The 18,589-nt window shown below is 37.7% G+C and overlaps 1 protein-coding gene across 1 annotated transcript in view; it reads right to left on the bottom strand.

Moving 5' to 3' along the window:
* LOC147413269 (uncharacterized) overlaps positions 1-18,589 on the bottom strand; it is a 37,479-nt gene that overhangs the window by 14,444 nt on the left and 4,446 nt on the right. The gene's annotated exons all lie outside the window — the stretch shown is intronic.

The raw sequence follows: 18,589 nt of genomic DNA, 5'->3' as shown, positions 1-18,589 counted from the left end.
ATTCCTTCATGTATCACTCTTGTCCTGCTTTTGCTTCTGGCTCTCTTTAAAATGTCTGCTGTCTTGTTACGATCAATTTCCACTATGTCTCCATGAAAAAATTTTTCCTTTTGTGGAATTTCAAATAACCCACGAAGATCTACTAACGGAAAGCCTTTTTTTTTTTTTTTTTTTTTCTCCTCCTTGCCAGCCCTCCACAGAAAAAGACACTGCTTTTCCAGCTTTTCATGGTGTGTGAAACAGGTACACATAAACTCCCATATAAGGAAGAAAATAAATGCTTGATTAGGAACCTGAAACACAGAAGATATGGTTTTCAGGAAGCAATCAGAGCACATGCACAGGAATTAAAATCTATGTAGCTGTAAGTTCAGCAACCGAACTGATGTTATTACAGAGTTTCCAGCTATCTAGCTATGGCTCTCACCATTGCTACTTGTGCACTGCTTGTCAATATTTCACTAAAAAGCCTAAAGCCTTTAAAAACTTCTTTACGCCCGTTGAAAAGGCCTTAAAATTACACTTCCAGAAGTAACAGAGGTCATCAAGAATTATGATGTTGGCAAAGTAATTACTGAAAGTATTGGTTTGGTTGAAATTGTGTATATCTAATGAAGCTAACAGAACATTTTCATATGGCAGATCAAGAAATGCAGCTTGAGCAGGGATTGTGCTTTCTAAGGGTAACGGATACTCACCTGACTTTCTTCTCATCTAGAATAGATAATTACATTCAGGGCAAAGCTCAATACTTTGTTCTTTCGTAATGCTCTCTTTAAAGTATTCCTGAGTTCCTTTCCCATAAAAAAAAATCATAAGGAATTTAATTATGTTCTTTCTTGCCTGGGTGCTTTTCTTTTCAGAGTGGAATCTATTATGGATGACTACAGAACTCTGAAATACAGCACACCAGAGCAGTTGTTAAAAATAACACACACTAGTCCATCTTGCAAAGAGCTTCTCAGATTGCCATTTTACCCTCATGCCTCAGTGCATGCTGTAATGACTGCAGCTCTGCATTTTATACAGAAGATGTAGCTTAAACTCAGATTCACCTGTAGCCTGCACAGCAGGTTGCAATTGCCAAGAGACTTCTAATTTTATATTTAATATTTAATCAGGGTAAATAAGTAATTATTCCCCTCTTTGTATTTCCTTTCTTCGTTATGCATAAATAGTACCTTTTTGACAGGAAAGGTTTATCACTGTTGACCAGCATTCCTAGGGAGAAAACTTTTGTCTCATAGGGCTTCATTACAAGATTTTATCACTTCCCCTAGACAGACTAAGTTCAGCAGTGAATTTCTTGCCCTCTGTTATTTTGTCTCCTTAATTACCTTTGCACTTCTAGAGAATCATATAGGATTTTCAAAAATAATGAAAAAGAAACAACCTTTGCTGTATTCTGTTAGAGATTTTTATTTTTAACGTTCTGCTGATTTGGGGCCACAAAAAACCTCAAGATAATTGTATAACATTTCAGTTTAATGTATTTAATAAGAATAATTGCACTACCAATAAGATCAAGTTGGTTTCACTAATCCTTCCCTCCCACAATCACCACAGTTCGTAACTTTTTTTTATGTTTCTCCAATCAATTTTCTCAGTAGCACTAGCCAAAGAGACAGCACAAGAACACGTACCTGTGTAGCTACCAGATTCTGTTGTAGTTTAACCCTGGCCAGCAGCTAAAAGACCTACACAGCTACTCGCTCACTGCCCCCCAGTAAGATGGGTGAGAGAATTGAAAGTGTAAAAGTGAGAAAACTCATTGGGTTGAGACAAAGACAGTTTAACAGGAAAGACAAATGCCGTAACTCTAAAACTCCCTGCTTTCTCCTTTTTTCTCTGAGCTTTTGTTGATGTGCACAATGTCACACAGCAAAGGATATATCTTTGGTCAGTTGGGGTCAGCTGTCCCATCTGTGACCCTAAAACCTACCTGCTGGTGGAGCAGTGTGAGAAATAGAGAGGGCCTTGACACTGTGTAAGCACTGCTCAGCAATTATTAAAACATTGTGTGTTGTCGTCGGGGTTTTTGTCACAAATCCATAGCACTATACAGGCTGATAAGAAGAAAATTAACTCTATCCCAGCCCAAACCAGTACAGCTTAAAAGTAATCTGAAATGTAGGTCATATTAGGCTGGGAGTTGAGCAAAAAATTATTGAAGCTGGAAGGATAACAATGATTTGCAACCAAGTTAAATACGTAATAAACACTTAAACTTATCTATGCAATAAGAAAGTTGAAGCGTAAAAACTCTGTCCAGAAAACAGACTTATGTAAACTCTAGTGCTGACTAGAAAGGTTTGATGAAGGCTACATGCAAACACAGTGTTGTTTGATGGTACTCACTGCGAGAGAGAGACTGTGAAGTACTCTCAATCACACACAGAAGCACTGTCGGAAAAGTGAAGGAAGAGCCAGAGAAATATTTATAAATGCATTTTAAGATAAGATTAAAGATGAGAGCAGTTTTGAGTATAGCATTTACTAGTAAGAGGCTTATGTCTGTAAAGAAAAAGCTGTCACATGTTTGATTCTACTGGCCTGCAATCTAATGGAAGTAATTCCCAGAAAACTCTCGTGATCAAAACTCAGTCTAAATGAAAGCACTTTCACAATTCAAGAAGTTATTTAGTACAATTCTTTCAGACTGTAAGATCTTCATTAGATGAGTGTCTTCCTTTGTACTGGGAAAGAGCCTCATTGTATAAAATAAATACAAAACTACATAGTTTTATTGACAGTGGACTCCACCCCAGTCTTTCCTTTGTAAACAGGGGATTCCACAAAACGCTTCTGGAAAGAAATATCTTTGCCTGATCTTGCAGAGCAGGACCTTTGATAGTGGGTGCTTCTAGTGGACAGTGAGAAAATACCTGCTTCATCTGTATAGTAAGAGTGCAGACAGTAATCAATAGTACAATATCAGAAGTATTTTGTAGTTTTATTTAACCTGCAGTCTTTATAGTATTTTAGACAGCATAACTAGATTAGGGGTTTGGAGTGGCAGACTGGATCTTTCTACAGAACTATGTTTTACCATGCATTCCTTCCCTGAGATACTGTCTATTTCTGCCTAACATTATTTAAGAGGTAAAAGGAAAGACTTATAATTTGAGAAATGGAGGCAAATAGATTCCTTGGGGTACAATCTGTTTAGATTTGGTTTTTATTAAAAAAGTTTAATAGAATCCCCCATGGCAGGGTGGGTTGGACTAGATGATCTTCACAGGTGCCCTTCCAACCCAAACCATTCTATGATTAATTTCCATTTCACCCTACTTCCAAAAGTGGATCTCAATATGTTATTTCTTTTCAGCTTTAACTCCCTGATCAGGCTCTGTCCATGTCCAAGGGTCGTTCAGATGTGGTGCTTGGAGATACGGTTTAGGGGTATACTTGGTAGAGTAGGGTTGATGGTTGGACTTGATGATCTCAAAGGACTTTTTAAACCTGAATGATTCTATGATTCTATGATTCTTTCTGAATTTTAAAGGGGTATCATTTTTACATAAGTTTTAATTTTCATGTAAAGTTTTAGTTCCTCTGTCAACACAGGAACTTTCATGTCTTCCACCCATGGAAACTCAGTACACAGCACTCCTGTCACTCATTCTCTTGTTAGCTGCTTGTTGCCCTGTGTGTACATACAACTGCTAAACATTTGATGAGAAACATAAAATGTTCCCACATTCATAATCCTCACACTGATGTGTAAACATCGTGCCTTGCGCAGTCTCCACGGAAAACATGACCAATCATCCTCAATGCAGATCATCAATGTATAACCACCTGTCACAGGAAGGAAACTGAACAACCGTCTGTGGCTACGTCTCCACTGAGATAGTTAAGGGACCTAGATGGTAGGCTGTTCTGAGAAACATATCTGCTTGGTTGAGATGAGATCTTAATTTATACTTTAAAACTGATGCCTGGAAAGCACAGAGGGATTTTTAATTTTTTTTAATTAAAAATCACAATTTAAAATAGGAACACTCAGTCTTCTGGTTTATAGCATGCTTGGTTTATAGCTAGGCCACTTGCTGCTGATATTTTATACTTAAAAACTAACAATACAATTCAGATAAAGTTGTAGCTGAAAATGGCTGATCCCCTAGCATGTTACTTCTGTGCTGGTTCATGCGAACTTCAGTAAAACTTACTGCTCTAACATCTAGAGGTATCCAGCATAAATTCTGAAGGTCTGCCTTGTAGTTTTATCACATCCCATGTGTCTCAGCATTTAGCTACTTTTTTGCTATAGTGACTTCTATTTTATGCTTTGCACCAGCACATATTGCTTTGTGACAGGGGGTTATTTCTTTTTATAGAAGTGGCCAATAGCAGTTCTGAAAGATGGAGAGAAAGAGAAGTTATCTTCGTAACACCACTTAAAACAGATACACAAGATGGAAGAGGACCACTTATTTTAGGTGATGCAACTGCAAAGCCTCATAGCTTTTATCTTTTGTTTTTCTCAGTGCTAGAGAATTTTTTCCCTAAAAAAATAAAGACATCAAAGCATGCCAGCATGGAAAAACATGACCTTATTATATCATTATTAAAATATTATTATTATATTGCATTCTAAGGACACATTTTTATCATGCTATAAAAGTATTTACATATTAGATTCAGCATTTTTAAGTGATCAAAACAGAGTAAAACATAAAAAATGTCATTGCACTGCACTCTCAATTTCCTTTTTCCTCGTAACCAATCCCTCCTGAAAACATATGAGAGAAAAGACAAAGCAGATGTGCCATGTTGTGTGTCGTTACATAAAGAGAATGTTTCAGAGGATCTCAGAGCAAATGCAACTGGTCTGGCACTTGTTTTCTTTGCAGTCATGAAATATTCCTTATGTTTTGCATCCTTAGTTGAAAGGTATAAATGCTGCTATTGTAGTTACAAGAATACTCTATCAAAAGGAAAAGACAATTTATGTCAAGCAAGTTCTGCCTGATTACTCTTTTTAAGAGTAAAGGCGTGGTATTTTTAATACAGTATTACAGGCAAGTGTACAGTTTTGCTACAGGATTTTCATTTCGTATTGGCAGCTTTTTTTTTTTTTTTTTTTTTTTTTTGCCAGGAGCAACCATCCAGCAGTATTATTAGAAAGATTAGAGAAAATACACAGATTTAAATCTCAAAACTGTGTGTCCTGCAGAACTTCTGAGATAACAGCAATCAGTCCAAATGAAACACAAAAGAAAAACTGTAGTCCTTTCATTGTACCGATAGTATAACCTGGATAACGCATACATGCACATGAATCCTGTATATTTAAAATCTATTTTTTTCATTATAAGATCAAAATCTTGACGATAACATTGACTAATATTCTGAAGAGAAGACCTTCATGTGTTGTGTCTCTTTCAGCAACCACTTCCTTTTGTGAGATTGAAGGGAAAAAGGTGCAAAAAGATGGAAGACACCTTTTTTGACTGTATTTGAAATGTTTTTATCCAATCAGTGTCCTAAGGCAGTGTAACACAAACTTAGAGTTATTTGCTCTGACTGTATCTGATCGCTTGCAACTATAGTCTGAGGGAAAACAGAAAGAGCTATGCGAAGGGCATAACTTCTGTCCTGAAAAGACCAGTATCTGTTAAGACTCATTACTTCATAAATTATTTTTTCCCCTGAACAATAAATATAAAAACCTAATAATTTAGTATAATTTCATCACAAAGTCCATCTACAATAATTAATATGATTCTATATGTCCACATTAGGATCATACCAAGACATACTGTTATCTTTTGAGAAAATTGCCATCAACTTAAATATTCATGAACGCCTCTTTATATAATCTGTTTATTTTTCAGGAAATTCCTTCCTTTCTAGTTGTGAAAAATTAGCCTATGACAAAAATTCTCATTCTCTGTGGCTAAGATATTTCCATCGCCTATAGAATTGTGCAATATATTTACAGAGTTCAAGAAATTCAGAAGTGGATGGTAATCCAGTCTTTACATTTAACTCCAGGTTTATCTGTGAGTTTAGTGAATGGAAAAGGGGTAAGATGAGATGCCCGGGTCTGATATCATTACAGGCACATCAGAGCAAACGCCTCAAAAAGTTGCTATGCTCAGGATCTCAACAGCAATGGACATTTCACAGGATCAGACCTTGAGGAATGGGAGCTTCATGCCTAGAAATGCTGCATGTCAACATCACTGAAACAAGCTTTAATTTAAAAGCATAGAGGCTTTGGGGTTAGATAGTGTACATAAAGCTAGGGAGATCTATGATTTCCTGGAGGTAAGAGTAGCTGTAATTTGAGGCAACATGCACACTGGCCGTCCTCATGTAGTTACAATTTTTGTATGATCACAATAAGTTCTGGCAGGTCAAATATCATGTGCTGCGGTTGCCCCATAATACAAACATCTGAGTAGCAGTCATGAGAACCTGCCTCAGACCTTGCATTATTGCAACTAGCTTCAGAAAATTTCATAGACAGACCTATGCTGTATCATAGTGAGGAAATTAGCTCATGGGTAAGCAGCACAGCATGGGAAGTTTTAGCATGAGAAGCAATGCAGAAAGAGGTGCTACGGGTCTCAGATTTCCTACATGTGTGCTATTGCACTGAAGCATAACGTGATATTTAATTTCCTGATCTCCAGTGGAACAAGAACATAGTGCTTGCCTTAACTTTTTGAGTAACATTTTGGAGTAGACATCTCTTTGGTGTCGACAATAGTTTCTGTTCTAGGTCCACTGTGAACTCTGTTACGTGTTTCATGTCCCAGTATCCCCACACAAGATTCTGATTTTGATAAACTGACACTCTCCTTGTAGATTTTCTGGTAAAAATCTTGCCAGAAGAGTCAGTTCTAATTTTACAGTTTCTTTCCTGATTTCATTCTGGATCAAATATCAAAAAGTAATCAGAATAGCAAGAATCACTGTTCCAACAGCCTAATGTGATTGTATCTAAATGACATAACCCTCTCCCTGCCAAGTATAACAGTAGCAAAATAACTTTCTTTGGTCCCTGATTTTGGATCATTGGGAGGTTTTACTTAAATGTTCTAAAGAATTAAAAGTTTGGCAGTCAATACCCTGAGTAACTTCGATTCTCATTGACATCAGTAGGAGCTGAATTAATGTAGTTGTCTCCTGGCATCTCATCTCTGAGATTCTTATGTAGCTGACCTTGTTGAATCCTGCAAAGTTCATGGGCATTTATTTCTTGAGTTCTGAAACTGCTAATCACAAAGCAAGAAAGACTGTATTTTGAATTTGTTACTTCTACTGAATGCAGTATCAATTTGAGATATAAAACCCCCTCTTATTTCTCCCTTTTCTCATCTTTGGGAGAGAAAAAGAAATGTGATGCAAGAATTGCTTGGCAAAGCCCTGTGAAAATGTCTCTGTTCTAGTTTTCAAACAGTAGTATGGCTTCTTAACAGAGATATGACAACTTCCTCTTTAAATTATTCTGAACCCTATAGAGCAGTCACTTTTCCACAGCTGGACTCACTGAATTATTAGGTCTCAAACTAGCCTTGGGGAAAGGTGGAGCTGTATGTTTAACAGGTGTGGTATTTATGGTTTTAAGGCTATTTCAATGTTATTACTGATGTTCATATAGGTGGCAGGTATATTCATGTTCTGTCCCAAAACTACCTAGGGACCCACCTAGGTTGGCTAGTTGCAGCGTGTTGAACATTTAGTCACTTAAGTAGATACTTTTTCATACAGTGTCATAATTTTCCACTCAAAAGCCACAGTGACTGCTAACACACAATTGTCTGACCGCAACAGACAAAGGTTTAGCTGGCACATGCAAATAATTGGGCTAGGGACTATTGTAGCATATGCTAAAGCCCTGGAAGGAAAGACAAGTTACCCTATTAATCTTCCAGTCTCAAAGATCCTGGGTATATCACAATGACAATGTGCCAGTCAGTGTCATTCTAAGGTCATGTCTGAAACTAGATATTGGTATGACACTCCTGGAGTCTACTCTTCCGAACGGTCTTTTTCCCTCTCACCCACACATTGAAAGATAAAAAGAGAATGGTTGAGAATTTGCTTGGACTCCCGAATTCAGACTAGGACAGAATAGATTACCTTTATAAAAAAGATAGACTGGTAGCAGTAATGTTCCAGAAGTCAGATATGTGCTGCTGGGTCAGACACACTACCTCTCATCTAAGGGACAAGAGTCCTCAAACCTGTAGTCCAATTTTTGTGGCTTATCAAAGGTTTCCAACCTATTCTACGGTGGTGCTTCCAGCTCCACATGTGTTATACTTGGAATTAGAGCAAAAAAGGCACTACAGTTTAGCTGCTGAAAGGAATGTTTCAAACCATCAGCCAAGTGGGACAGCTTAACATCTTTTTCTCAGGATGTGCTTCAATGGGTTATATATTATTGCTTAAAAAATTTGATGGATAATTAATAAAACCCCACACCTCCATTATAGTGGTGCCATATGCCTTTTAATAGTTTTCTAACCATTTGTTGTGTGCAAATGTTTGCAAATAAGAAAGGCAATTGATACTTGTTTTACTTTGGCTTTCAGCAGCAGGAGAAACAGAATTCTTCTTCCTCTTCCAGAACCAGGACTGTGATGACAGTGGAATACTTTCTTCAGAACAAGAATACTGGTGTAACTAAAAGTGCAAAAAAAAATGCACACACCCCCCCCACCCCCCCCCCCAAAACCAGGAACAGAAACAAACCCCACACCAAATCACTTATTCTGAATAAGTAATTCTTATTCCAGTGGTTTGCAGAGATTTTTGTTAAAAAACCAAACCAACCAATCAACCAACCAAACAAATTCAGTTAACATGCACAGTACAGGTAGCAATGCATCTAAGATATTTTAGGAAAGATCATCAGGCACTCCTATTTATCTTATGATATAGTAAAAGGAGAAAGTCACACTCTCTAGTATTTAAATTAGATTCTTTAAAGAAAATCTCCATAGAGATAGATTAAAATCAGTCATTTTATTCTGATAGAGCATGTGCACGTTCTGCATGTGGTCAAGAAAAAAATTAGTGTTGTAACCTCACATAGCACCTTTGTATCTTTGGACCAGTTTTAATATAATGTCTCAGTATTCAGTCCGCAGTGTGGGATGTTTTACACAGTGTATTGCCAGCTACAGCATTTATTAATTTAATGCCTTTCAGATAAAAAAATCACTATAGAAATTTTTAGTATATTAGGGGTTAAGAGTCATCTCACAGATGTACAGTTTTGCTCCTCTGGAGATTCCCTGCACAGAAAATTCTAATGAATCTTGGGACTTTAATGCTAATTGCAATATCAACATTGTACGCCAAGTGTCATATCAAATACAAGGAAACAGCTAAAACAATCCTGTGCTCTCAAAATCAGAGTGAGCTTTCCATGGCTTCTGGTTACACCTTAAGGGGCCAATCCAGACCAGCTCTGATAATTGGGTTCTGAGAGTCTCTGTGAATCGTCAGATATGTAATTCATTCAAATTGCAAGATTTGCAAGTGTATTACATGGCTGGGGACTGCTGGTATACAAGGCATAGCTTATTCTACTGAGAGGTGCTCCAGACATCAAAGGAAGGATGCTGTAAAGGGTGGAGAAATCAGCCAGGTTTGTATATCTTTCCTTGACTCTGCAAATGCAGTATTTAAATCAATAATGCACAAGTTAAATAGTCATGCATCTCACTATATGAGTATGATAAACCCCACACAGATTAATTTCTCTCTGCAATAAACAGACATTTCAAGGCTATGACAGGAAAAAAATGGAAAAGCAAGAATATCTTTGTGTCTGTTTCTTGTCAATAGTATTTAGCAGTCATTGTGTGTTTTATTGTATGACTCATTGTATGTCAAGGCATGGAACGCTGCAGTTCTCATCAAAAGAGTGGAGTGACTTTTAGCTTTCACAGCAATTCCTCAAACCTGCCAGGGCAGGAATTTGTTGACATTTGTGACTTGTGAGGAGCAGTTGGGGCAAACTAACTTAGTGCTTAGCTGGGGCACCAGTCCTGTGTTGTGAGTAACACCTCTAATTTTACCCACTCATTTTTAGGGAGGTAGCAATACGACAGAAGAATATATTTAATATTTAAAACAAATGTTCTTTTAATAACTGTATATCTAGATGAGCTATCTGAGAGTAGGCCTCTTTATTGCTAACTGTTACAGGACACTTCTACCAATGCACAGACTCTCTGCTATTCAATATTATACTTAATGCAAGTGCATTATAAAAACACCAATGGGCCGAATGGAACATGTCCTACCCTTTGTGCTCTGATGCAAGACAAGGAAGGGCAGTGAAAGAAAGGTCTTTCAGAGTTTGGTGGGCATGTCTTTAAAGCATGGTACAACAGAAGAGCCATAGTGAAAGACTGATTCTTTGTCTTAGGTAGATGTACAGAATGTTTCCCCCTTTATTATGTCTTTAATAGTCAGACAAGCTTTCCTTAAGGTAATCAGCCCCCTGAGCTGGAAGATGGGGATGGACATCAGAATAAATCCCCCATCATTCAGGAGGAAGCAGTTAATGACCTGTTACGCCACCTGGACATTCACAAGTCTATGGGGCTGGATGGGATCCACCCGAGACTACTGAGGGAGCAGGTAAAGAAGCTGGCCAAACCCATCTCCATAATTTCTCAGAAGTCCTAGTCAACAGGGGAGGTCCCAGACCCCAAAACTGGAGGCTTGCCAATGTGACACCCATCTACAAGAAGGGCTAGAAGGAGGATCTGAGGAACTACAGGTCCGTCAGCCTGACCTTGGTGCTGTGGAAGATTATGGAGAGGTTCATCTTGAGGCACTCACATGATGTGTACAGGACAACCAGGGGCTCAGGCCCAGCACGCATGGGTTCATGAAGGGCAGGTCCTGCTTAACCAACCTGATCTCCTTCTATGACCAGATGATCCACCTAGTTGATGAGTGGAGGCTGTGGATGTCATCTACCTGGAATTTAGTAAAGCCTTTACACCATCTCCCACAGCATTCTCCTAAGAAAGCTGTCAACTCATGGCCTAGACAGGTGCACTCTAAGATAGGTTAAAAACTGTCTGGACGGCTGAGCACAGAGAGTGGTGGTGAATGGAGTTAAATCCAGCTGGTGGCCAGTCACGAGTGGTGTCCCCCAGGGCTCAGTATTGGGGCCAGTCTTGTTTAACGATGATCTGGATGAGGGGATTGAGTGCTCCGTCAGTAAGTTTGCAGTTGACACCAAATTGGGTGGGAGTATTGATCTGCTTGAGGATAGGAAGGCTCTGCAGAAGGATCCGGACAGGCTGGATCGATGGGCTGAGACCAATGCTATGAGGTTCAACAAGGCCAAGTACTGGGTCCTGCACTTGGGTCACAACAACCCCACGCAGCGCTACAGGCTTGGGGGTGAGTGGCTGGAAACCTGCCTGGCAGAAAAGGCCCTGGGGGTGCTGGTCGACAGCCGGGTGAACATGAGCCAGCAGTGTGCTCAGGTGGCCAAGAAGGCCAACAGCATCCTGGCCTGTATTAGAAACTGTGGGGCCAGCAGGAGCAGGGAAGTGATTGTGCCCCTGTACTGGGCACTGGTAAGGCTGCACCTCGAGTACTGTGTGCAGTTTTGGGCTCCACACTACCAGAAAGTCATTGAGGTGCTAGAGTGTGTCCAGAGAAGGGCAACAAACCTGGTGAAGGGTCTAGAGCACAAGTCTTATGAGGAGCGGCTGAGGGAACTGCGATTGTTTTGTCTGGAGGAGGCTGAGGGGAGACCTTATCTCTACAACTACCTTAAAGGAGGTTTTATTGAGGTGGGGGGCATCTCTTCTCCCAAGTAACTAGAGATGGGACAAGAGAAAACAGCCTCAAGTTGTTCCAGGGGTGATTTAGATTAGACATTAGGAAAAATTTCTTTACTGGAAGAGTGGTCAAACATTGGAAGAAGCTGCCCAGGGAACTGGTGGAGTCACCATCCCTGAAGGTGTTCGAAAATATGCTGAAGTAGCACTTCTAGACATCGTTTAGTGGGCATGGTGGTGTCAGGTTGATGGTTGGACTTGATAATCTTAGAGATCTCCTCCAAGCTTATGATTCTATGTGGAAAATGAAGTATGAAACTTGATGTGGGTAAAGAATAACTGTTCTCCCAATTCACTGAACAAATGGGCACTAATAATCAAGGCCACATTGTTTCTCTTTAGTGCATTCCAAAAAGTGGAAATTGTAATTTTTATTGCTGCTACTGATCACCCATACAAGCATCCAAATAACAGAATGTAGTTGCAATATTCAGCATAGCTGAGTGGTTGGAAATGAGCCTTTTGAGACCTCCTGTTTGTGGACGGAATAGTAGCTGCCTCTCCTATTACCTGCAGGCTGGATAGTCTTAGTAGTCTGGTCCTTCTTTCTCATTGAGCACTGCATCACACTGATATCAGCTTGTTCTATGATATTTAAGCCCGTATTTATAGCAATGTTTTCAACTACATGAATTCAGCCTTTGTATTGCTAATATGAAGATTCACCCTGTGAGAAAGATATCTTTCATAACTCTATCTTATCCTCTGAAAGTTACTTAACAATGAACTCTGACAGCATTTTACAGGTAGAGGTTTCTTTACACTGTCACAAGCTACAAAGCAGACTTTTTCCAGATGAAAATGCATTATGCAAACATTTTCTTGTTATTCATTCTGGTCAAACCACATTTTTTTCTCTAACATTCTCAGGTTACGCTGCCTTAAGCAACAGCGTTGCCCAATGGCATTGCCTAACAGAGTTGACAATGGTGTTGTTTAACTTGTTATTCTTAACTTCAAGTGTGAGGAAAGTTACACAGTCAGTCAGTTGACATGTCTTTTAAACACTAAAATTCCTTCATTATCCTAATATAGTACATTGGCATGAAGATCGTATACAGAAGTTATCAATTAATAAGCTACCAATGGAAGAAAACTTTGAGGTCAACAGTTAATATTACAGCTTGTTATCACAGACAGCAAGGATTTTTATTCCTGTATTTTGTCAATGTTATCACTATTATGAAGGCACATACTTCATACTATAAGCCGCAGAGATACTGGAGCAAAGACGAGAATCTAGACTTAAGTTTCCTTGGAAAATGATGTGCGCTTATGTGTTTTATGGACATAGCTGTTCCCTTCATAAAGGTTAGACTTGGTATTCTGTGGTATTCCTGATCTTTGCTCATTCATTAGTCAGCTGTCTGAGAATACAAACAGACCACAATGTCCCACTAATGGAGTATTATTCATATCTCTAAATCAGCCATGGCAATATTCCTTTAATTTTAATCTTTAGTAATGTATTTAAATTTTAAGCATAAATCTTGACAACTATATTTGACATCTGAGAAAAAATTACTTTGACTAATATGTGTGGGAAGGTTTCAAATATTTCATTAATATTAGGTAGGTGCAGACTGTTCTTTCATGATACATGGAGAGGATCTGCAAGTTGCACAGAAAAAGCCACAAATCTTCCTCATCTTTCCCTCACAGAGCTTTTCAGCAGCCTGCTCCATAAGGTGAGGCAAGGCAAACCATCCTGCTTTTATTATAGGCTTTGCACAACTCTTCATTTACTCTTTAATTACACACCCTTGAAAAGCACTCCCAGAATCTGGCTTTCTGCTTTCACTTATCTAAACCTCTTAATGCATATGCAATAAAAGTCTCAAACTAAAAATAACTGTATATTATATAGCTGAATATTTTAATTTTTAAGGCCCAACCTTGGTTACCTGCTAGATCCAAATATGGCTACCTCAGGGTGTGTATCAAAAAAAATGAAGTTTGAACACTTGCAATAGTGTCTTGTAAGAGATATTCGATATAACAAAAATTACTTTAGGGGTACAGTTGCAATTTAATGACAATTCTAAGATGTCAGAGTTAGGATATGTGTTATTTTTTGTGGAAAACCTAGTATGAAAACCACAAAATTTGGCAATAAAAAAATTTTATTTTTTGTTGTGGTATTAAGTTCTCTTCTTTGAGACAGAATCCCCTGGTAAAATTATTTGCCTTGCAAATTATTTTTTCTTTAGCAAATAAGAGTTAAGATTTCAGGGAAAAAATAAGCAGCATGAATGGGAGAATTTTAGCAAAGTTATAAGCTTTCAAAAATATTCTTAAATAAAATACGTCATAGAAAAGAAATTAAAACTACCCATTTACTACCTACTACCCACTACCCACTTTTTATCTCTTATCTATTATCTTGTTAAATGTCTTTTCAGTTATCTTGTTTTTTGCTTAAAGTCCAACTGAAATTCCCTCTGCTTAAATTTTTCATTGCTTCTTGTCCTATGGCCAAGTTGAAGAGTTTTGAAGACTTCTGAAGACTTCTGAACTCATTCTGAGAAAGATCTTAAAGGTTCTTACATTATTAGACCACCAAACCCACTTTTCAGTCTTTCAGTGAAGTCACTTTCATCAGCCCTTTGATCATCCCCTTGTACAATATTGTTAATTTTCTAACATTGTATTTCTTGAAATGACATGGCTAAAGGGAGACATAGTACATAAACATGAGCATACATGGTCACTTGCTGTGGCTAAAAGCATACATGGTCACTTGTTGTGGCTGAAATAGTACTCAATGGCTTTTTGAGCTGTGGAAACTCAGTCCTGTTTTTCTAAAAATTCACAAAATATTTGTAAATCCTGGAATGACTTTACTTAGAAGACCTTCTTTTATCACACTTTTCTAAATGTTTATGAAGATATGTACACAACTTTCAAACTAGTCACTAGCATTTGAACATATGTTATCCTAGTTTAGCAACACAACTTTTGAAAAATAAGTCACTGTACTCAAAACTATACTCATTCACTTGTGTGTATTTCTCCCATGTAAACAACTTTGGTCTTTTAATACGTCCTTCATATCAGTGGGTTCCTTTTTTTCTTGACATTTTTAAAGCTGAGAAGCTTAAAAATAGACAGTTATCCTCTTCACAGGTTTAACTCAGCTTTACTCTAATAGTAGTCTGGCTCTACTCTACCACTCTCAACAACTGTGTACCATAACACAACTTACATGAACAGTTTGGTTTTTACTAAATAAACCTTATGTCCTAAAAAATTACCTTCATCCATTGTAATCAGTCTTTTCTCAGGGCCAGTGTTTCCACAGAGGTGAGAGTTAGCTTCTGGTATTTTCTGACAGACTCCCACACTGTGTACATAAATATTTAATCTGTAAAAAGGCAAGAGCTTCGCTAGGCAACAGGATACCTGCAGAAAGTAGAGTGGGAGGTATGGATCAGGTTTCTTCTCACTGTTTCCTGTAACTAGTAATGTCTGTTTTGCCAGGAGACCAAAACCTACTAGATGAAACTCAAAGCTGTAGAAGACTTAACTGAAGAAAACATAGGCTGATACCTGAAAGCACAAATACTCACAAGATTAGAAGGGTTTCATTAGAATGTTTCACAAATGTCCAAACTTCCTTGTTGCAACTTAAAGAACGTGAAAAATTATACTCTTGCTACATTTCCAGTAGTGGTGAAACTGGTAAACATGTAAGCGGTGTTTTATGCAATTTCAGCCCTAATTTCACATAAACAGAGTTATTAAATACTTTCAGATGAAACTGTTGTTACATTACAGCAAAGTTCACCCTGCTTTGGAGGATTGCTTCACAGAAGTGCATTGCTGTCTCTCTTCTCTGCTGATTAAAGTTAAAAAACCACATTTGTATTTACCAATACCATTATGCTGAGGCTGGTCTCAGCCTATGAGACAGGCAGCTTGTCTTGAACTGTAGGTCAAATATGCTGTTCTCTTAGAATAAGTCCAGGTACACACCTTGTGATATGTTCTTAAATTAATATGAACAATACAGCATCAGGAAATGGGAGGAGAAAGTACTATGCAGCAGCTGCAAAAGCAAATACAGAATAAACTGTTTGCAGGCTGGTGTGATCCAGCTTAGGCAGGTGAGACAAGAAGCTCAGGATTTCTACTTCACTGCTATTGTTCTGCACCCCACCCATACGTCAAAAAGGATTAAAAACAGGAGCTTGCCTTTAGATTGTAGTCCAAAAGGAAGGCTTTTGGTATCACTTATTCAACAAGCAGTTTCATTGGGGGTTTATAGGAGGCAGCTTCATTGGAAATCTTCCAAATAACCCACAACTCATTAATTTGTATGACTAGTCTCTCTAGGGTTCTAGTTTGAATATAACTTCACTGGGATGTGAAGAATATAGTAGGATATAGGACCTAGATAAAAGGCTTCTCTGAAAGAGTACTTTCCTTATACAAAAAGAACTTCTTTGTGATTTTTCTTTTTATGAAAACAAAAATATAAAGGTATAATTTTGCCTTTTTTGTCCCTCTTTTGCCTCTTGCTACAGGAGAAAAAAAAGAAGAAAGAATGGAAAAGGAGAAAAAACCAAGATAAAAACAACTAACTGAACAATTGAGAATGTCTGATTTAAAAAAATTGCAATCTTGTAAAAATAAAAATACTTTTGAAAATTCATGTTTCCAAACCATTTTTACAGCAATAAAATGTTATATGACATAGAATTAGCACTACAGGTAGTGCTAAAAAATTAAACTGGCAAAACAGAAAAAGACTTGACTCCAAGTTGTATTTAACTATGGTACTTCAGGTTTCTACTTCCATTTATTAATACTCACTGCAATGTCACTTAATATTTTAAGGAGCATGTAGTAGCCCCTGTCCTCAACTAGAACCTGTCTGTGCTAGCTATTAAACAAACACAATAAACCAGATTGGTTATGCCACAGGTACCTTAAAAACATTCCTTTCATTATTTTTGTTCTAGCAGATGTTCATCCTAATCTTATCTTAGGCACAAACTTTACCTGACAAACCTGTTCTAAATTTTTACTTAAAACACCCTTCATAAAATCCCTTTAGTAATCAATTACATGCCTTTTTCTTAAATCACCATCATCTTAGGACTCACTATTCCATTCTTGTCTCTGGTATTTTGCTATCAGTAATATTTCATTAATAATTATGAGAAGGTAAATTTCTAGGGCTAGGAATCTCATGTTGCTCTTTGAATATTCCCAATCACTTTGATTCTCTTGAAAAACTTGTAGCAGCTCCAGGGATAAATAATTTATTGTAGTATAGAATTGAGACACATTTAAAATGTCACATCTGCACCTTTCCCCTTTGAGGAAACTCAGATGCAAATCAAGCTCTGACTTATGTACCTTTAGGCAGTTCTATAATGGGACAAATTACAACAAATACAAACATGCCTTAAAGTTTCTTCTCTTTGAAACAGAAAGAAACTTAAACCCTTTAAAATTTCTCATGAATAACTATGACTTGCACCATGTCATCCATTGTGCTCTATGTGGTATTTCTTCCAAAGCAGCAACAGCTTTGAAGCAACCCAGTCTAGAGTAAAACTGAAAAACAAAGAGTTTTCTGAGTTTTTAGCTGGAAACACAACAAGTAATTGTTATTCAACATCTGAATACAGACGTCTGTAACAAATCTCCTGGATGCAAATTCTTTTCCTGAAAGTCAACAACAAGCTTACATTTAAACTGAGGAGAAATTACATAAAATGGAGGAGGCCAGAAAAGTACGTCTTCAAATGGAATGCTGCAGTTTAGATTGTTCTCTATCTGTACCTTGCTTTTGTGAAGGTTTGAGGGAAAAGTACATTAAGAGATTCATTTTGTCTGAGATGAAACTACTCTAATGTTTTAAAGAAGTAAATCAGTTTTGCAGTCACTGACTAATTGTGAATTAGTTCTGTCTGTTCTGCACAGAAATTTCACTCCTAATTTTGGCAGGTAAGCTACTCAGCAAAATAGTAACACCCAGGCTCTCCTGCACAACTTTCCCTAACCACAGCAACCCACCATTAATAATGGGAACAGTCAGGGTCATGTATTACAAGAGAAAATGGAATGTCTAGTTTCCTGCATTTTTTCTGACTGTTCTTATCACACCCTGAATGTAGACAATGAGCAAAACATAATTTCTTATTATTCATTTTGTATGTCATTTCTGTTTCTGTGTGGTAGTGGTAGTCAAGTCAGGGCTATGCCACTCCAAACAAGTCCCGGCTTTACTGAAATGATTCTGAAGCTTCAGAATATGATACTTGCTTCTCATTGTAGACAGGGAGTAAGATATGATTTATTGTTTTAACCTGAATGCTTATTGTCAATAGATCCACTCACTGATATTCTTTTCAACATACAGAAACAACCAAAGCAATGCAGTTTGCTAAGGAGATACTTGGAAATGTTTAATACATTAATTTTCTTTAAAGAATACAGAGAATCCAGAAATGGCAGCAGATGTATAAGCTACTTTGGAGAAGCAAATCAATTTCAGAATGCCAACGACGCTTTAAAAACACAGATAGCTATATTTAACCTCCATATTGCAACACCACAGGTGCTTCATCTGCTTATTAACATTTTACCAGTTAGTGTTGTCTCTCTGAAGTTACAACAACATAATTTTGTAGCAGGGTTCAGTCTCTTTTGGGACACAGAGAACTGCTCATCCTGCTTCTTGTTCTCACTGGAAGACACTTCCCAGTTCTACTCCTAGGATCAGTTGTGACATGCCACCT

The sequence above is a fragment of the Leptosomus discolor genome, chromosome Z (genome assembly GCF_034619465.1).
Source record: "Leptosomus discolor isolate bLepDis1 chromosome Z, bLepDis1.hap2, whole genome shotgun sequence".
In the NCBI taxonomy this organism is placed as follows: domain Eukaryota; kingdom Metazoa; phylum Chordata; class Aves; order Leptosomiformes; family Leptosomidae; genus Leptosomus; species Leptosomus discolor.
The sequence above is the reverse complement of the archived record's forward strand: the minus strand, read 5'-3'. Positions and strand labels throughout refer to the sequence as shown.